Here is a 21,766-nt window from a genome sequence, read left to right on the forward strand (position 1 = left end):
ATACAATCATTACATTCTTGAACATGTTTCGCTATTTCCAAATCAGTCGCGTTGTTTTTGACGTTTCTTCTGTGTTCAGTCAATCTATCATTTATACACCTCGACGTTTGACCCACATACTTAAAACCACATTCCAGGGGGATTTCGTATACCACTCCACTATCACACGGAATAGACTTTTCTCGATGCATTTTTGTGCATTCCCTTACACTCTTGTGGAAGGGAGTGAGCTTACTCAACTTATAGTCCGAACTAAAAACCAGATCAACATTGAACTTTTTTGCACAAGCCTTTAAGTTGTGAGAAATTTTGTGATAGTACGGAATTACAGTAGTTCTATTTTCTGGCCTTTGCTTTGGTTCTCCTCTACATTTGTCTGCGAATTTTACGGATAACTGCTTCCCTACGAATTCATCCTGATAACCAGCACTGTTTAGCCTTTTCCACTGTCTTTCCACTGATTCAGCCAAGAATTGTGTACATGATCTCTCCATTGCATTTGCGATTAAAGACTTGACAAATGCAATGGAGAGATCATGTGGGGCTCACTACTTAGGTTTCAGTGTAAAAACTCATGGGCTTTTCCTTGCATCTCCCGTGTTCTTTGAGGGTCTGTATCTCTACATCGCACGTATGATTCCTGGGCGGTTTGCACCACTTGGCAACCTTGCCACCTCCACCAATGTACAGGACCCAGTACGCACAATCTGAAACAAAACAATAGGCCTTGCACTTGTCTGCTCTCTTTCACAATCTTTGCAACGTCCATATCGATTTGCACAATACTTCGCCAAAAGGAAAGTTGAACATTTAAAAAAAATTAGGCGCCAAAAAGAAATATTAGGACGTTTTTAGACATTGTTTTTATAAAAGGGTAATATCCGATCCTGTAGAACCTGGCAATATGCCCAAGTTTAAAAAAAAAAACTATTTTGCGTAAAAACAAAATTGACGAAACCAAAACTGACGTTTTGCTTTGTCGTCAAAAAACGTCTCCTGAGCAGGACGTGACGTCAACTATGAACCGTAAATTGAGGTAGTATTTAGCGATCACGAACGCGGTTGACGTGGTGAGCTGTAGCGGCAATTTATGAAAGTGGCCCATACACACAGTACCGTTTGAGAACGTTGTGTACCCTAGTTATACCCTAGTTATACGGGCACGCCCTTAACGGCGGTTAAGCTTCACCGCCGTTGCCACATTATATTCTCAGAGAGCTATTTAAGAATAAGTTAAAAAGGCTCGAGGTACACCTAAGCACTTCTTATGAGTTGTGAACGCGAAAGCATGCAAGCCGCTCGTCCGCTTTCTTTTTCGTCTGCTGCGTACCTTTCGTCGCCGGTCAGCGCGCGTGCTCCCCTGGGCACGCTGACCTTGGACGCTCCGTGTGAACGGCGCGCTGATGGGCACGCAGCGCCATGGGGTGAGCGGTCGTGGAAACTGACGAGCGCAGCGGCCAATGGGAGCCCCGTCGAGGCGCGCCAGCCAATGGAACCGAAGACGAAATCCATCAGCTTTACTTCTCTTCTTTGGGATCAAGGAAACTAGGTGCCGTTTTCGCGCTTCAAACTGATGACGTCAGCTCGCTCCATGGAACAGTTAATGCTTTCGCATTAATAGTGCGTGTCTTAATGGACGCTGAAGGTGCGGAAGCGCACGATCGACCATAGCTTCGACTGTATAGTCACAGAAAGTTGTCTAAGAGTATAGTGTGGCAACTGTAGTCATACTTAATCACATTTACCCATTATACTCTTTAACAGCTTACTGGGGCGTGCCTTCAATGCCAACATTTTTAAATTAACTCAGTTACGGAATTGTTCATAAACGCTGCTTCCACGAGCAGTACCCTCCCACCAAGGTCCGCCTCCCGTTATTCGGAGCGTCACTATTTCTTTGGGGAACGTCTCTTATGGTGACTTAGGTTAAACAGGCTTTGAAGCACAGCGTCTAAGTGCAGAAAGTAACAGTTGTCGCGGCCAATTTAACGCCGTGCGAGTGTTTATTTAGTGCCGCAGAGACTATATACTGTGAGCAATGAAAGGAGGTCACTCGTGCCGGAGAATATCAACGAACCCCTTTGCATCATGCAGCTGAAGCGAGAATCTGTGAGTGTTAATGTTTTTAACTGTTCTTAACTACACGTCGAGCTTGATTCATAATCGAAATTGCATATTGCGCCGTTTAAAGCATATTCAGCAAAGGCAAACAAAATGTAAATGTGACGTTCTAAAAATATTATGCATGAAAACCAACAAGATCAATTAATCGATTAATTTTTTGATTAAATGGTGACGACTAATTGGGTTAAATTTTTTAATCGACGTCCAGCGTGTAAACAACCCAAATGCACTTGAAACACGAAAACCTCTTTTTGTTTTAATCCTTCGAATAAACGAAAAGGAACTCGATATGAGGCTTCAAGCGCCGTAGAGCTTCGGTAGCAAAAAAGTGGGACGTTATTTTGACAGTACATGACCGTTTGGTCACGATACCGCTTTGCCTGAAAGCATGCAATCCCTAAAGACGGGGTCACGCTACTCATATAGGATGCAAGAGACAGTCTGCAAGCACGACTCACCACAATATCCGTTGGTAGAATGCCTCGTGACAAGTTTTCTTCTTGAACTCATTGCCATGAGGCATTCGAAGCACGGGCCTCTCGATGACTCCCGTTCGAATCTGCTAGCACACTGTATTTTGTACGATGGTATAAGCAGTGTAACCCCGGCTTAAAATGGCAGTACGGACACGCGCTATTTGATTGGTCGGAGAAACTGGCAGCATCCACCGTCGTTTGTGTCATAACTTATGGAGACGAGTGGTTTAACTGTGCACTTTCTGCAAGCATTTGACACAACTGCTTCCTGATTGTTCGGAGCAGATTTTCTTGCAATCAGTTCCAGTCAAATGCTCAACGCTAGAAACAATGACTAATACATGACACAAACCAGTGGTGGTTGCGGCGTTCAAACTAAAATACATTTCGTCTTATATGGGGAGCGACAAATTGTTGCATATGCGCCTTCCTTACCTTTGGAGTCCACATAAAAAGTTCACTGCTTTGACAATGAAAAAATGACCGCATCTCCACGTGGCGAATGATGCTGATTGGGGCGAAGCTCTGGTGGTGCTGATGATACTGATTTTATAGTTCATAGGTAGTGCTGATGGTGCTGATTTTTTTATTGCTCACATGTAGTGCTGAGTTCCGGGTTGCGTTTCGACTTCATTATTACTGCTTTATGTTGGTGAAATGCAGAGCCAGTGATTCTTCTAGCGGATCAGTTTGGATCCTCTAGAAGCCGTGGGAACGCTTCTCCACCGCTTAAGTCAACGGTCCATGCCAAGAAGAGAATGTGTGGTATGAAACGTGGTTATATACACATTTGAGCATTTGACCGCAGCGCCCTCTCCTGTATAGACGTTGAGCGGCTACATGCAACGTTTCATCAAGCCCCATCTCTTGAGTTAGTACCACATCTCAGAGCCCCCTACTCGTCCCGCATTCGTGGCCCAGTGGTTAAGGCGATGGACTAGAAATCCATTGGGGTCTCCCCGCGCAGGTTCGGATGGACGGACAAGGCTAGACCCTAAGGAGCTTCGCCCCTAAAAGTCGGAAAGTAGCTTCAACAAACGTCGTATGCCTTGAGCGAAGGGCCAGGGAGGGGAGGGGGGGGGGGTTATTGCACAAGCGGAAAGATGAAGCTCTATAAAACCTATAAGGTATTTCATATATCACGTTCTTATATAGGTCTATACCAGAGTAAAGAACTGCCTGAAGGGGAAGAAAATGCCAACGAAACTGAACTCGCAAAGTTAAAAGTAAAAGATGTTTTACCTTCTAAAGCCATATCAGTGAACGTAAACTCTAAGGTATTTTCAGATTCACTTTTCACGAATAGTATATCGATTATCCTGTAAAAAAGCAAACAACAGTCTGTTAAGTTATTGTCACTGTTCAATTAGGGGCGAAGCTTAAATGTTACCCTACGTTTCGTTCATTTCATCTGTGTAGGTCAAAAAGATGCTGACGTTAGACACGTTCGCCTCTGTCTTCCACAGCATCCACAAACATGTGGTCGGTTTTCCAACCAGCGAAGTTTCATTGGAAGATTTGGTGTCTTTCCGATAAAGATATGTGTCGTTGAGAGTCTTAAACAACTGGAATGGCAAAAAAGTAGAGGCAGCTACGTGCGATTTATTATTATTCTACATGAATACCATCGGTCTTTCTTGATGTTTTGCTATAGCGGTGGTACATGTTCACGAATATAAGTTGTCGAAATGAAACGTGATCTTCCTAGAAGTAGGAAGAAAAACAGACGGCGTCAAGGTAAATGTCTATACCACGAAAGTGCGCCTTGAAAGGGTTACGTTTTTCTCCACTGTGGAGTGCAGTAACTTCGAAACAGTGTAGTCATACATGGTAGCCTCACTCCGTCGACCGTTGTCACGCATTAGTAAGAAAATTAAAATGGTTGCGAGACTCCGCTGCATACACAGCGGTAAGTGTTATAGAACAAATACACCGACCTTTTCATACCGTAAAACAAAATAGTCTTTTAGATTATAGTTATATTCTTAATATTTATATTCTATATGATATTCAGTGCACTCTAGAGACTATGAACGTTAATCGCAATTGCGCATGTGCCGCGTTTTCGCGTGGCGAAAAGGAAAGCAGGCGGAAACGCAGAGAGACGATCAACGCTCTCGAAGACCTCCTCGCAGCTCTTATCTCAAACGCGGTCCATAGACCATTTGATCTCGATCGAGCTGTCGGAAACTCTCCGTAATACCGCATTTTCACGAGTAATGTTCGCAATTCTTAGGAACAAGGCCCTTGTGTCTACTTTCCTGCATAGCACGCTTGTCGCCAATCATCGCGTTCTGCATAAAAACGCAACGAATAACAAGGTCGAGAACACGATTCTCCATCAAAATGCGATCTGAGCAGATAACGATTTCGCATGAACACGTTATCTCCGTCCCGTAAATCGCTGTCATCTTTCCGTCGATCGCGGTGATTAGCTTTCCCCGTGCTCCGCGGGAAAGCAGACCCACAGTACTTGTTGATAAGAAGGACGACTTATTACTCGAGCAAATACGGTACAGGCTTTCTAGTCATATATTGTCACGGTTGGTGACCAAAAGAAAACAGGAAATAAACAGGGAGAAATACACGTTTAATGTGGCGAACTTGTGCCGAAAATAAAGAAGGAAACAGAAGAAAGCAGAGCGTCGCGGGCGTCGAAGTCGGCGTGTCAGCAGAATCGAGCGCTAGGGCGAGACTGACTCGACAAGGTCGCGGGCGGCCTCTTATCTAGAGTGCGCCGCTATCTCGAAGATTCGGCGAAAGCGGTTCGAGCGTCGCGTGATCGGGGCGAGAATGAACACGCACTTTCTAGAAAACAAAAGCAGGGATAAATGATAGAAGTTACGTGCGGTACATGAATAAACGGGAACTTTCTGGAGGACCGTGACCGAGCGTTGCTTTCTCAGCCTTGCGCGCGGCAATATGTCAACGGCTGCCACAATTTGTCGGGTCCTCCGCCAATCAGACACCTTTATTTTAGCAGATTGCCGCCGTAGATACTAAAATATTTATGCACAAAATACATCATCCTCGGTCACCTCTGTACAAACGTAAACCTCGGTACGCTAAGAGACCGATTCGTGCGGTCGCTTCAAATGAGCAAGAATTTCTTTGACTCAAGGCCCGTTCACACAGTTGCGTTCGGAGCGACCACTACGCTTACGAACGAATGCAACCGTTTTGAACGACGAGTTGCCATAGCAACGAAGCGTCAAACGGTCGTTTCGTTTGTGTTCGTTCGCAACGCAAGGAGTTGAGCCAGGCTGAACTTTTTCGTTGCGTTCGGGAACGACGGGAGCGACAGACCAATCACAGGTCGAGGAGAGCTTGGTCGCGCGCGTTGCATCCCGGTCGTGCCGCGCTCCTTCTATCTAAAAACATGGCTTCGGTGGCGATCGCTGACGTGGACGCTCTGGTGGAAGCTCGTCGTTCCCCGTAAAAGCGCTATCCTTGACTGAATTTTCGTCGTGTGTCGTTATGATAACCCAGCACGTACTAAAAGGGAAGATCCACCTACTCGTGCGGCGATCTCGTGGCGGCACTCTCAAAACAACAGAAACGCCCGTGTCGTCGTGTTTGTTTACATCGACTGCACTGGTGCTTACTTAGCATTTGTGTCCTCGAACATCGCCCGGAATTCTTTTTTGGCGCATGCGTGTGTTCAAGTTCATGGTATTACTGGTGCGTACCGTATAAAGGATGCGAATTTTCACGCGTTTTCATCACCCAAAAAAGTGATTAGTGCTAGCGATCCTGAACGCTCGCAACGTCTCTTTGATCACGAAATTATATTTCTTCATAGCTATATCACTGCTAAGATTACATCGTCTTTTATAATCGTAGGAAAGGCGTGTGGCGAGGTTTGTACCGTTGGCAATGTCGTGTATTAAAGTCGTGGACGTGCAAGACGGCGGACTGCATTTTTTTTTTCTTTTTATATGCACTACCCTGCAAGCATATCCTGAAAAAAATTAATAAAGCTTGAGGTCATAGAAGATGGTCTGTCTACGTTCTGTTACGCAAGTGAATGGCAGTGCGTCCCCTTCTTTTTAGACGCACCGCTGAAACAGCTAGCAGCGGCGGAGAGGCGGTCACCGTGCTGCCGACCCGCTGCGCTTGTTGCAGTGGCTGCAGGAATGTACGCGCGCCGCAGTGTGGTCGTTCCGGTCACAACGGACGCAGTCGTGGATAACGGGTTCGTTTCAGATGTCTGAACCAGCCTTTGCACAGCTATTGTAGGCGCACAGCAGATCTTCGTGACTGTACGCCGTAGCCGAAACCTCGGGCTGCACCGGTGAGGACCTAGCGCCGGGCACGAAACCGTCCGCCATGTTTGTAAGCGTAGCTGGGTTGCTTCCTATTGGCTAGGAGAAAAAGCTGAAGCTCGTCTTTCATTGGCTGTTGATTCGTTTGGTTGCATGCGGTTGCATGTGTGTGTATTCGTCACGCACAGTTGTAGTAGAAGTCGCAGCGGTTGCATTCGTTCGTAAGCATAGTGGTCGCTCCGAACGCAGGTGTGTGAAAGGGCCTTCACGCGGTGGAGGCCACGCCGAAACAAGCGTCGGCGAAGCGCTCCCGCGATTACCATGAGCAACACACGATACATTCGTTTGTGTGACTGCGTTACATTGAACGAGTCTTTATGGAGTTGTCGTAGGCCGCGTTTCCCCCTCCGCTAAGCAATCCGTAGCGAAGAAGCCGCTGCTGCGCATGCCTTGACTTTAGAGATAGCTTTGACTGTAGAGATCCGGGTATCGCAGCGGGCTGCGCAGAGGGTTGCGCAGCGGTGAAAACGATCTACGAAAACTCTCTTTTGAATGGTGCGCTTTTTAGAGTCCTATGCCGCCCGCACAGCAAACGTGGTCCCAAAGGTGCAAGGAGTGGCGTCACAAAAGCTGGCCTGTAATGTGTTTTTGATCGCGATCCTGGCGCTTGCTGCTAGAAGTACTTGTAGGAGGAGGAGGAAATAAAACATACGATCGAATGTGAATGTCACTGCCGTTGCGGGATAGCAACTCCTTAAAGGGGTCCTGCAATGACGTGTTGACTGTTTTTCAATTTGCACCGAATTTGAACACACTGAATGTAGTACCTTAGTGAAACTTTTCTTTTCTCGAAATTCGCTTTATATTATAAGTTACAGGCAGATTAGAATTACAAAAACAAGCAACAAATAACCTCTCTCATGACGTCCCTGGTCCTGGCTTGGGTGGCCGTGAACTAGAGGAGGGGTAGAGAGCTCAGCGAGCGCTCACGGCTACCGCACTCCGTGTCGACGGCTCGAGAGAGCGCCACTAAAGCATGTGCTGGATAGGCTGGATCATAACCTCCTCTATACTCACAAAGCCTGGCAGTTCGATGACGGAGCCATAGAGTGCCCGGTCGCAGATTTGGAACGCGAGGATCTGGTAGCACAGAGCATTTCTCTGGGAGTCTGGTATTGAGAGCACAGCTTCTGCAGCGGCGACGACCCGAAAACATGGTTTTCAAACACGACGAGAAAAGAAGTGGTAGACCGAGGAACGCGAAAAGCACGAGCGGACATTCCATCGCTCGTGACAAGTGTGTTCCGGCTTCTCGCCGTAGCGGGGCGCCCGTTACATGACTACTGTCTGCCGCTCTACCTTCTCACTTTCGGCGGGAGCGTCTCGTGGCGATCTGCCATGCTTTTTTCAGTATAGAGGAGGCTATGGTAGGATGAAGAGGGGGGCCAGGGCACTTCGGCATTCCATTTGCTGCGCGATTAAACACTAATTCGTCATGCCACTTCATTGGCCACAAACGACAGCAAACACGGGGTAAAGATCAGTTCAGAACGGGTGTCACTTCGCGCTGTCAAACCGCCGAACGACCAAACCGCAAGCCAAACCTGTTCGGCGAAGGTCTTCGGAACGCTCGGAACCGGTCGGATCCTCCTGCTCAAACGACTGCAGCGCCGCTGCGTACGTCCGGGACCTTTCTATGTTTGCCACTTCATAGCAATTGCGTGGCCGTGCGTGGGCGCCTTATCCCTCTACCCTTTTCTAGTATGCGACACCTTTTCCACCGCTTGGGGGCGGGTATGACGACGGATCATTTCTTGTTTCCGTACTTCAGAAACAGCATTTGTTTGTTTTTTATGTAAAATGATAAACAAAAACTACTTTCATAAATAATTGAAACGGTTTGCACCACTTATATTTTGTATTTTGACCCAAAAAAAAATTTCAGCTTTTCCACTCTGGTGAAGAAGGAAGAGCAGCGGAGCTATACTATGTGACGCCGCAGATCATAAATGGCGGTAGCTGTCCAGAGGGTTGTGTCGAGATTTATTTGTCCAGGGGCACGAAATTGGGGAAACTAACCCTTAACAGCGCCGCATAAAAAAAAAAACATTTAGCGGCTTTCATTAGTCGTAAGGCCAGGACCAACAACGTCGGGATGTCGTCGCATGCCGCGCGCGTTCGGTACCACGGGGCACCCCGTGGGTGGAGGAAACTTCCGCGTCGTCCGGTTAAAATATTGTCGCGAATGACGAGGCGACGAACCAGGAATGACGGATGAAATTGAAACGTTTAATGGAGCGAACTTGTGCCCAAAACAAAAAGAGGTAACAGAAGATAACAAAAGAGCGTCGCCGGCGTTGAAGTCGTCGTAACAGCAGGATTGAACGCTGGGGCGAGACTGACCCCGGCTCGCCCCGCGGAGCCCGTTATGTACACGCGGGAGCTTCTGGAATGTTCGGCGTAGAACATTAGGCGCCTAGAACATTCGTACCTCGAATACGCAACAGGGTTCTCGAATTTACTAGAATGTGAGAGTTACTAACATAATAAAAATGTACGTCCGCTGCCTGGAATCGAACCGTGACCCTTTGCGTGGGAACCAAGCAAGATAACTGTTAGGCCACAAGCGCTTTTTTTTATTCAGTGCTTAAACACACACTACCCAGATCTTTTGGGCAGCTGTAGAGTTAAAAATCCTTCATATACAGCAGCACATGCAACAGCCTTGACCAGTCAGGCGTTGCGTCCGTACACTCAAAATACACTCTTCACCTGAGTAGCAAGTTCAGTGAAATACTGTGGAGCAGATTTTGGTTTTCTACTGCATGGCGGACATCCATACGAGATTTCCACAGAGCAAACAAACCTAACACCATGATCATATCGGGCGGGACACTCTCTTGTTTGTTAACAGGAAGGAACCGAATAGAATGTGATGCTATATCTATGTCCTTCTTTATAGTGCGCTTTAGGACGTCCCAGAACATGATTGCGCTCCAGCAGACTATGGATACGTGCTCAACTGTCTCAGGCTGTTTGCACAGTAGACAGTTAGCACCCCAATGTAAAAACATACCTCTCTGAGCCATCCATAGTTTAACTGGCATTGACACTAAGCAGCCAAAAAAGGAAGAATTTCACCGCTGGGGGGATCCACATCTTCTTTACGCGAACAAAGACATCATCCCCAGGCATGTTAATGAACAAAGTTCTCTACAGCGGAGCGGGGAAGAGACTATCAATTCGATCTTTGGTGAACTTTTTTCTGGTGACAGTGAACAAATACTCCCGCGAGTAACGCGCCATTAAGAATTCTAAAGCATTCACCACCTCCTTCACAAAACCGACCTTCCTCCAATGGTAGAAGAAACCAGAACGGAAGGCAAGTGAGGAGTTATTCTTGTATGAAACATTACTTGCAAAAGGGGATGTTTTTTTGTTTCTCAAGAAAAGAAAACGTTAAACAATTTGTCGGACAAATAGGTGGGACAGACGGAGTCCTCCTTTTGACACTGAACAAAAGAGGTTATCGCGTCTGATTGGTTCCCCCGTGCTTTTCCAAATGAAAGCAGCAAAAATTCTATGCATTTTTGTATACTATTTCGTACACAGTGTAGGACTAGTAGTACATACCATAACTTGGCGATTAGGAAAAACATTGCAGAGAGTGGCCCTAATGATTATCGACATGTCGCGGCCACACCATTTGGTTGCCCGCTCTGTTAAGTCCTCAACAACGTCCGCCCAATATTCTGAATTAGTTTCCATATATTGTAGCGGGGTTCCAAGGTATTTGCTGGGAACGCAGCTCCATTTAACACCTCTGAAATATTGAGGCATGGTATCCCACTCGCCGTACAAGGTACCATTACATTTGTCAACATTAGCAACGGCACCGGTTGCTTTGCAAAATTGTGTACACAGTTCTAAAACACTAGCAACATTCTCTTTGTTACTACAGAACACAGCAATGTCATCTGCATACGCTAGAACTTTAGTTTCTACATCACCCATTCAGAAACCTTGAACTTGTTTCGACCGAATAATACTTAAACACAGTGGTTCCAAATAAAGAGAAAACAATAAAGCCGACATTGGGCAGCCCTGGCGTACCGAGGAAAAAAAATTTTTATAAAGGGAGACAGTGAATTGTTTATAATTATTCTCGTCAAGCACCCCTTATAAGCCATTTTAACACCTTCGATTATAATCTTCCCCACATTAGCCCGGTCCAAAACCTCCCAAAGATCGTCGTGACATACCTTGTCCAATGCCTTTGCTAAATCAATTTGCAGCATTGCAATTGAACTTCTTTCAGCTGAAGAGCTTTCCAAAATTGTCCGCATGTACGTACGTGGTCACGCATTCCTCCGTAACATGTCCAAAACGGTTGCACTCGGTGCATCGGGGAACGCGACATTCTCGCCGGATGTGCCCGGTTCGTCTGCAGCGCAGGCACAGGGGTGCTCTCCCTGGCACCAGGACCAGGACTCTGCATCCCTCCAGTCGCACTTCGTGGGAAATTTTGTCGACCGTCATACCCTCACGGTGAGTCATTTGCACGAGACGCGTGTTTGACTCGACATTTTTAAAACCTTGTTCTCTGAAGCGCTCCCTGGTTAAAGTGGAGACCTTCCCGAACGTTTCCAGCTCCTTTTGCACTTTGAAGCTTGGTACATTATATGGCACCCAGAGAAGTTTTAGCTTGACTGCATTGCTCGCCGGGTCTAGCACGAGGCACCGCCCTCCCTTCACCACGAGTTCTTTCGCGTTCACCAGCTTTTGCTTCGCAGGTAAGGAATGCAGTCTCAACATCCACACATGGTTCATCTGGTACGCACCCACTGATGCCAAGTCTTTCATGATGTCCAGCTTTTCCAGCTCGTGTCGGAAGTCCTGTATGCGGTAGGGGCGTTTCTTCACATCGCAGTGTAAAAACACCGCGTTCGTCGCGATGTATCCAGCGGGAAGGGATGGCAGCAGAACCTGATAATCTTTTAGTTTCCTTCGCGTTATCTACAGCAGAAGTACTATAGAGTAATCTACACAAGGTAAAGAGCGCACACTTCCATAGGCCCCAGCGGCCCATTTAGCTGGCAGGGAGCGCACGCAGCGACGGTCGTAGTCCCCAACTATGTGAATGGAGTCACAATAAAAAAAAATCCCAGATGGATAGACATCTAGTTTGGCGTAGTGTGTTGGGCGGTAGCCTGCGCCATCTGGTTTGCTGCGAGTTATGTCTTTTTATACTATTCCCGCATGCCAAATTTCAACTATAATTACTTCACACGTATGTGTGAATTCTGATGTGAACAACTAATGGACAATGCTATATACAGTTAACACTGACTTTACAAGCCAGGAAACCCATGTAGGTTTGTGGTGCCCAGAAGAACACCACCAGGAAGTAATCAATAAAGTTTATTTTCGCAACAAAAAAATATGGACAGTTTGTGCCTCGTATATAATTACAAAAACTACAAAACACAAGCACCGTGTATCAAGGATTCACAAACAGTACATCCTACAAAAATATGACAAGCATATTATGGCACGCATGAAAATCTTATCAAACGACTGGAATTACAACTGCCATTGGATTGAAAGCCTATTTTGTATTCTCAAGCAAGTTCCATGCAAGGCGCACACACACATATAACATATGCAGCATCAGCAACAAATACTAAAAAAAATGGCCATGCAGTATCAACGCTCCTTGATCCAATGCAATTTGTATGCAAATAGAACGTTCAGCAGAACACTTCTGAGATGCACGATGACCACAATGAGAAAAAACAGACACGTAAATGTCTAAACTAGATTGCCACTAGTATAGACCTACTTAGTTTGCGACATAGTCATTAAATAACCCTAACACAGCCTGCACTGCACAATGAAACATACCTTGCTCCTGGTGATTTAAGTAACAATAATGACCAAAATAATAAAAACTGAAAGCCAACCGACGGACTAATAAGTTTTTACGTTCATGTAACACTTAACGTGTAATATTTAACATGCAAGTTTTAACATGACCACTACCATAAAAAGCACACATGAAATGGCTGACAAAAGACTGCCACAAGCAGACTGATGCCTAGTGTATCTGCGACCCACTCATCACAAATTATTCCACCAAGGCTTGGCATGCAATATGCACTGCCTAATTAAATACATCTTACAGGGTCTGCCAAATGACTTCTTTCAAAGTCCAAGATTTTTCCAGGTTTTCCTTGACTATTTTGACAAAATTCCCCGGCTGTTCCTTCCTTCGAAAGACGACATTTTGGGCAATGCTATTCAGCAAAACCGTGGTGACACCTGATCGCCGGGCTTCCTTCCGCACCACCGTGCCACTTTTACTGGTCACTTTCCCTGATTTAGCCAACCTTTTGACAGTTTCCCTGAGAATTCCCTGACCTTTCCAGGTGATCCAAAATTACCTGAGAATTTCAGACTTGCCAGGTTGGTAGACACCCTGATTTTAATCTCTTTCACGCTTCACTTATGTGTCAAGCAGAAACAATGTCCAAAAGAAAAGGAAGTTGCATTCAAAGAGAGTATTAAAAAAGATCAAAATGAGAACTTACAGATTCCACAAGACCATAATAGGAAAAAACAGACATGACCATTTAAAAAAGCAGTCACCACAATGGACTAGTAGTGGAGTAGAGTGCAATATATACTTGCTGCAAATAATCCCAACAAATGGCTAGTCTGCACGGCCCAATAAAATCCCGATAAAGTTAATTTTACCTCGCAGATATCTTATGATATGCAACATAAAGGCTGAAACACATCACCAGAATGAAGTTTGTGGGGACCCTCTCCCTGGCTCCTCCGCTCTCCGTGACCTTGCCGGTCCCCGCCGCCGTATTGTCGGGCGCTCCTTCGTTCCCTGTGACCTTCCCGTTTCCAGTCGCCGTCCTGTCGCGGAACGTCCGAGCTCTCCGGGAGGGACGGGGCAAGTGCCCCCTCACCCAGCGCTGACGTCGGAGGATCGGCTCGCGGCAGGTTCCCGATTGGACGGTCGGCGGGACAAGGACTTGGGAAGGTCTTAAGAAGGGCAACGGAGACAAAGGAAGAGGGCTTGGGCTGCCGACTTCACAAGGGACCGTTCATGGAGGCGAGCTCGGACGGCGCCGGACGCTGGCGCAGGGAGTGCGGGCACTACGTCGAGTGGCGGACTCGACAAGCGGACCGGACAGCGACCCTGGACGACGACGTCCCCATGACGCGGTGTGGACGACCACCGCTGGGACTCGGAGAAGCTGCTCGGGCAGCGGACTCTCCCCCGGTCTCGCTGATGACCGTCCCCCGATCCCGAAACCCCCCAAGGCAATAAGTGAGTGAATAAACCCTTTTGCCGAGAGCGAAGTGTCGGAGTGTCATATTCATCCGGAGACAGGGTCTGATGGAATCGGAGTTAGAAGATGCCCGCATAAACTGGCGCCCAACGTGGGGCCTGATTTTTGATCAGGCAGGCATTCCGATTTCTAACCTGTTTCCGGTTGAATTAGGGCACTGTTTCGCGCTCTTTTTGGGGGTCATCTTTGTCGCGGGAGCGCCGCACGAAGTTTCGTTGCGGGAGGGCCGCACGGAGGTCCTGACGTTATCGCCTGTCTGACTAGGAGGCGCGGATTTTGATCGCTGTTTTAAGGGATTAACCTTTTTCCCCAGCCTGTCAGTAATTCGCCTATCCCGCGTTACGAGAAGCGCTTTGAGTGTTTGCGGTTCAGCGCACCGTTCGATGCCCTGGCAGGTTGGTCCTGCTACGCAAAAGCGCTGTGTGCGTCGAAATTACCGCACCCCTCGAGGCATGTAGCGTCGGGCGTCCCCCCACCTACGCCTCCGGCCGTCCACGTCTGCTGGGAAAGATGCCGGCTCACGCTTCGGGGGATGTGACGCGCCTAACCGCCTTTGTTCGCGTATCGATGTAATGGTTTGTAACGCTTGTTACTGATCGGACGCGTTAAAGAGGCATCGCTTTGGGTGGAGAACGCTCCCATTGCGGATGGCGGTTGCATGGACTGTGTTTGGAAATTATTCCCGCATTGCATTTTGTCCGGGAGGAGCCTAGCGTTTCGGTTTGATCGCATGCTAGCTCCCATTTGGCCTTGCTTGAGCTGTCGGCGCGGTTTTGAGCGTCGTTAGTTGACAGCGTTTTAAGGTACGGATGCGCTCTTGTGGTTCCGACCAAGATCGCTTTGAACGAGTACCTTGTGGCCAGAGGCTACATTTAGGGGCTGAGCCCACTAAATTGTGCCGGATACGCGATGTTTGGTGCGTGGACATCGGAATCCCGAAAACCACCGAGTTTCCGTTTTCACTTTATCAGTGGCTGTGCGTGTGTAATGCTCCGTGGAGTCCAGTCTGACGCGATGGGCATGACCCGTGCGTATCTGGTTTTAGAGTCGTGAGGTTGATCCCGTTTGATTGTGCGCACAGTTGGTTCCGGATCCTCACACCGCCATATCGAAGGTTGAGCCTCGCGGCGGGAGTTACTCTTTAATTTCGTTTTCTCCGTTTCCGGAGGAGCGGCGGTCAGCGCGTGCTTTGCGCTGCCGCCGGATGCAGTACGGCTCTCGGCCGCGGTTGGGTTTGCGTTGGGACGCGAGGGCGTAGAGAGCGTAATTGGTAGTGCAGAGACCTGGGTTAGAGATAAATTATAAATTTAGGGCAGAAAAGACAGCTGGGTGAGGAAAGAGCTGGGCTTGTGCAGTGAAAACCTGCACGAGGGGAGTGGCGGTCTTGCGATGATGTGACGAGTTGTTCATAGTTTTATCCTGTACAGATGCGCGGTTGGCCCGGGAAAACGTACGGTTCACGTCGGCGGGTACGTGCCCGGGAAGCCTAGAAATTATGGCAGCGGCATGGCCGTCGGCGGCCTATAACTGTTGTGCGTTGGGTCAGCCCGTCGCTGTACTAACTGCAGCCTTTGCATGGATGGGTAGCGGGTGTTGGAATGCGGCGGTAAATGCTGTAGACACTTCGACGCTGCGGAAACTGTTTATGCAGAGCAAATATAGTTTATTAGCTCGTCCATCTCCAAGACTGGCCGGTTAGATTATTTGGCATTTCGGTATCGCGCTCGTTGCGCGGAAGTTGAGAGGTGCGCGTGTGGGATACTTACATTGTTCGAACCCTGCCTGTCCTCACAGTCGCAAGAAGACTTTTCAGTCATGCGGCGGGTTGACTTGGCTGGGGGCGAGCTTTGTGCGTAACCTACTGCGTTTGTATGTGGACACGTTGCTCGATTCGAGAACGTTGAAGAGTCGCGAAACGCGTTGACGGCGTACCTTTATTGCTCGATCCCGGCCGGCCTTGACATCAGCTGGAAGACTTTTTAGTTATGCGGTGTCGGGGTTTGGCCGGGGGAGAACTCTAACGTGCGTCGATGCGCTTGCCGCGGTTATCGAGCCCGTGCGGGGTTCGGTGCGGACCGCCGTTACGCGCTCGTCGCTCCTGTTGGGTGGTCACCTCCGAGCGGTGAAGCGGTAACGTCTGGTAGATGCCCAGACGTTACGGACATAGCTTTGTAAATAGGCTGTCCAATGAGATCTGCTGTTCGCACGATCCAGGTACTGTTCCCTTTGTACTGTAAGTGGCCGTACCACGGAACAACGGCCTCTCAGTAAGGTGATTACCCCTTCTGATGAAGGCGTGCTGCGCAGCTTGGCTGTAGCGTGTTTGTAGCTCGGGTAGCGTGAACGCCGAGTGCATGAGTGCCCGTCATGGGTTGTTGGCAGCGTGTTTTTTTCGAGTCGCACCTCGCGAACGGAACTGGATTTGTGACCGTTTCTGTTTTACGGAAGGTTATTCTTAGTTTTTGAGGTTTTGTGCGTTCTTCGCGAGTGTGTTGGAGATTAATATTGTTGTCAGAGGTGTGCGGTTCTGACGCTCTGGTAGATTGTTTACTGTTTTAAAAGAATGCGGTTGAGTTTGATAGGAGCAAATGTTGTATAGTGGGCGTATGTACGATTTGAGTATACAATGAGTGCTCATACTTTTTAGTTAAGGAATAGTTTTCCTTTTATGTACCTCTTGAACGTGTAGCTTGACGTTCTTGATGATTGCCTGCCTGTTGGTATTGAAATGAAGAGTTTTGTTTTTATTTCGTGGCATGTCCAACGATCGAAAGATATTGGTTTTGTCTCGCTGTCTGATATAGCGTGCCGCTATTCGTTTTTGCGCATTTCGCTGTCTGTTACATTAGGGACGGAAGCGAACTTTATGTGCCGGCGTGTTGTGTGTGCCTGAGTGCCCGTCCGTGTTGTGAGCTGTGGTGCTCCGGACCAGTTCGTGGACCGTGCTCCATCGGTCACGAGCTTCCCAGTGAATCAACGTTCACCGCTGACCTGCTTGGTTTGATGCCATCATCATCATCGAGGGTGCTCGTCGTCATCGGTGACACTCAGCTGAACGAGCTCCCTGCCAAGGGTCCTGGGGACCACGCAACCTCAAGCCCCCCGGGGTCCGAGCCTTGAGGGAGGGGAGGTGTGGGGACCCTCTCCCTGGCTCCTCCGCTCTCCGTGACCTTGCCGGTCCCCGCCGCCGTATTGTCGGGCGCTCCTTCGTTCCCTGTGACCTTCCCGTTTCCAGTCGCCGTCCTGTCGCGGAACGTCCGAGCTCTCCGGGAGGGACGGGGCAAGCGCCCCCTCACCCAGCGCTGACGTCGGAGGATCGGCTCGCGGCAGGTTCCCGATTGGACGGTCGGCGGGACAAGGACTTGGGAAGGTCTTAAGAAGGGCAACGGAGACAAAGGAAGAGGGCTTGGGCGGCCGACTAGACAAGGGACCGGTCATGGAGGCGAGCTCGGACGGCGCTGGACGCTGGCGCAGGGAGTGCGGGCACTACGTCGAGTGGCGGACTCGACAAGCGGACCGGACAGCGACCCTGGACGACGATGTCCCCATGACTCGGTGTGGACGACCACCGCTGGGACTTGGAGAAGCTGCTGTGGCAGCGGACTCTCCCCGGGCCTCGCTGATGACCGTCCCCCGATCCCGAAACCCCCAAGGCAATGAGTGAGTGAAAAAACCCTTTTGCCGAGAGCGAAGTATTGAAGTGTCATATTCATCCGGAGACAGGGTCTGTGGGAATCGGAGTTAATAGATGCCCGCAAGTTCTACCCACTGAACTTTTCAAGCTGTACACCAGAGACGCGAAAACGAAAGCGAACTTTATCCAATTTTCTATTCACGAAACGGACATGCCAGCACAATCGAATCGTGCAAAACATTTTTAAAAACCGTGCACGACATTCTGGACTGCAAAGAATAAAATCACCAACAATCTGTCGTCTCGTGGAACTCGGAAGAACTCTGTTCCCGGCTTCTTGCGCGTTCTTCTATTGTTTCCGCACCAGGCTACGCAACAGTAGGTGCCGTAGCCAAACATGCTGGCGGCATCAGCTGGGAAACGAAAATAACACAAGTCAATTTGAGATTGCGCGAATTTAGTGCCTTGATTTCATAGCAATTTGTAAACCAAAATTATTGAAGCGACATTAAAGGGCGGTGATAAAGAAAAGCGTTCACGGTAATGTCACACCCCATTTCTTTGTATTCTTCTCGTGAGAGCGCTTTGCTTAGGACGGCCTTGCCCTAAGCAAAGCGCGCACGAAGGCTACTTGTACCCTGTTTCATACCTGGAGCCAGGTACAACGCTTTCAACGCTGTCAAAGCTGCTGGCGCGAAAGCCACACTCACGCGCCACCAACATTGACAGCGATGCACACGAGGTATGAAATTGAGTATGCCTTGAGTGCCCCTGACTGGCGCTCTCGCTGCACGAGCGCACGCGGGCACGTGCAACTGCCGAGGGCTTCCTTCAGAGCAGTTAGCTCGCGCTTTAGCCCGTGCTTCCAACCTTTGTCTCACGTTAGTATGGACTATTGTTAGCCGCGCGTGCTAAAAGCGCGAGATAGTTGCTTCGAATCAAGCCTCGGCGGCTGCACGAGCGCTCGTGCAGCGAGTGCCCCATCCAGTCAAGGGAGTCAAGGCTAGCCGCTCGCGCTAGCACAGCATTCGCGGTTAGTCCACGCTAAGGTGAGGCCACGGTGGGTGAGACGAAACTAGTATATAGGCAAAAGCAAGCAAAATACGGTGCCAGTAAAACGACTCACCTTTCCAACAACCGAATGACGAGAAGCCTGCACGAGCCCCTCAGGCGCAGCCCAACAGCCCAAACGACCTTTCGCTCAACGTGAACGGAAAGCCACCGTCCGCCGAGTTGACGGCCTCAAAGCCATCTACTGAGCCGCAGCCAAAGCCGCAGCTGTTCAAATTGTTTTTAAAAGAATTTGGAGCTGCTATTAATTTTCAAATGTTAGGTTATAGAGTAGAGTTATTTATAAATGGTGAAAATATGATAAATGTCTAAATTAAGTGTGTGACTGCAGTGCCACTGAACGGTCGTCGTAGTCCCTAGCTCCTGGGTCACGAATCGGCTTGAGTGGCCACGCTTTTCGTTTACTGTGTTACTGTATGGAAGTACCACGGCCAGAAACGGCCGATGTAACCGCCCCTGCGGAGCGCATGACTCGACGTCCGTCTGCTATCGGTGCCGGAAAAAAAATCCGTTAGGCCACAAGCGCGCTGCCTACTTGGTCAGCTGCTCGCTCGGCAATATTACGCACTGATACACTCTAAGAAAAAGGGGGTGTAGGCGTTACATCCCTTGTCACGTACACGACACCCCAAAATTTCAGTTGGATGTACAACGCACAGACGTTGTACCGACGCTACCAAATTTCACAAGCGGCTTGATAACCGAGTTGTACAACTCATTAAAATGTTAATGTAAGTGTGACTGACTGCAAAAAAAAAGTTATCGGGGCTCTCTAGGCTCAACTGGAAAACCTGTGTTTTTTTCCTGTAGACTTTGGTAGGTACTATCGGGGAAAAATAAAATGCGAACAGAGGAGCGCGTGCCTCGCGGTACAGGCTGCGCCACCTGGAAATGGGCCTAGGGGCGAGGGTGCCTGGCCTACTCCGATGTGTTCACGCCCTTCGCTCTACGCTCCCCAAGCTTCGGCAGTGCGCCCCTCGGTGCGCTGAAAGCTATCACCGCTATCTTTGCTCGCTCGGCGTGTGCGGCGAGCTTCTTCGCACCGCACGCGCTGAGCCAGCAAAGATAGCGGTGATGCTTGCAGCGTACTGAGAGGCGAGCTGCCAAAGCTTGAGGAGCGCTGAGCGAGGGGCGTGAACACATCGGAGTAGGCCACGCACCCTCGCCCCTAGGCTCCCTTCCAGGCGGCGCAGCCTGTACCGCGAGCCACGCGCTCCTCTGTTCGCATTTCATTTTTCCCCGATAGTACTTTAGCTGTTTAATAAGTTATACCGCACCGTCATCAACCCTCTCGCAAAAGTTGGGCAGTCAATTCGACGTCAGCGCGCTGTACGTCGAACTGAAGTTGTGGGGTGATGTATATGTGACATGGGGTGTAACGTCTACACCCCTTTTTTTTATAGTGCATTTAGCTCTCTCCGTGCCTGCTGTGTTGCCCGAACCACAAAAGATGGGGAAAATGCGACAAAGGTAGACGCTTAAATTGGATTGCAGTTCCCCTAAAGGAGCCATGAAACGATTTGTCTACCTTCGCTAAATATTGCTTGGAATCACTTTCTAAAATTAGCAATTCAATACAATTGGCTTTGTTTTTCGTTTCTAGGCAATGGCAGTCGACAAAAAAAAATCGAGAAATATGAGCATCATTTATCCCCTCAACTCGGAGCCAAAGCTATACCAGACATGTACAAATTACTCAAAAAAGGTAGTTATGTTAAGTTACTGAGTATCAATGCCAAAAGTAATCCGAGTAGAGTAGAAATTACGCATTTGTAATAGTAATTGAGTAAACTACTAATTACTGTAAAAAGTAGCGAGTTACTTTGAAGTTACTTTCGAAGTTACTTTTTATATTTTGTGGTAGCAAAATGGACTGCAGTTTTGATCCATAAAAAACCCTGCGAGCCTAAAATAAATGCAGTCATTTTATGACTTCCAAAATAGTTTATTCGCTCGCAGAAGTAATTGTCTCTCACAGTTCTTATCGGAGAATTTTCCCCTTTTCCTTCTAATGACGTCCCCAGCCAAGCTAAACAGACGTTTCACCGTGGTGCTGGATGCAAAGGCCGCGTTCAGTTTCAGAGACAGGCTGTGCAGTGTCGGGTAAACGAGTGTCATGGACATCTTTGGTATCCATGACGAAACATGTGAGGCTTGCTAAAAAATTGGTTTGCTCTTTATGTTTATACAGCATTGAGGGAGATGCGCCACAACGGGTAATCGGTCTCTTAGCTGCAGATGAGAAATTTAGCCAGTGCAGTACAACCGTTAACCTTGGGTTTTTAACGTGCATCACGCAGTAGTGATCACACGAACACGTGCCGGTACGAAACTCATCCAGATCGAAACGAGCGGGGGAGGCGGGGATCGAACCCAGGAGGTTCCCAGCAGAAGCTTTCGCTCCACCCTCCGAGCTGAGACGCGTTAGCCCACTCGGCCACTTCCTCCCCTGTGAGGCTTGCTTCGGCTAGAGTTTTTTTTATAACAAACTCTCCTCCTTTTAATTTTTTCTTCGGCAAGTTGAGTTTGTTATGACTGGCCCCTCTTTATTCTCAGGACGTTCGGAGAGTACGCCGAGCGAGTGCACCTGACCGTCAAGGGATCAAGTCTCGCGCCACGACGATGAGGTCATCCGGACGACTGCTCGTCTCGTTGCAGTGTTAGTGCTACGCCACTGAAAAAAAAAATGCTTTGGTTTAACAGAATAGCGGGTCCAACAAAACGATCTCCCAAGGGTGACTCGCAATTTTCGCCGGCGACTACGGTATCCCGACGCGCCTGACAAGTAAAACGTTTTCAACAAAGAGGAGGCCTCCCCGGCGTGGAAGG

At 48.6% G+C, this 21,766-nt stretch overlaps 1 pseudogene; it reads right to left on the minus strand.

Annotated features, from left to right (window-relative positions):
* Positions 1 to 552: 552 nt before the first annotated feature.
* The window catches only part of LOC120844362, a 48,956-nt pseudogene continuing 27,742 nt past the window's right edge, over positions 553 to 21,766 (minus strand).

Source organism: Ixodes scapularis, unplaced genomic scaffold, assembly GCF_016920785.2.
Source record: "Ixodes scapularis isolate PalLabHiFi unplaced genomic scaffold, ASM1692078v2 PGA_scaffold6__148_contigs__length_123643588, whole genome shotgun sequence".
Lineage (NCBI taxonomy): Eukaryota > Metazoa > Arthropoda > Arachnida > Ixodida > Ixodidae > Ixodes > Ixodes scapularis.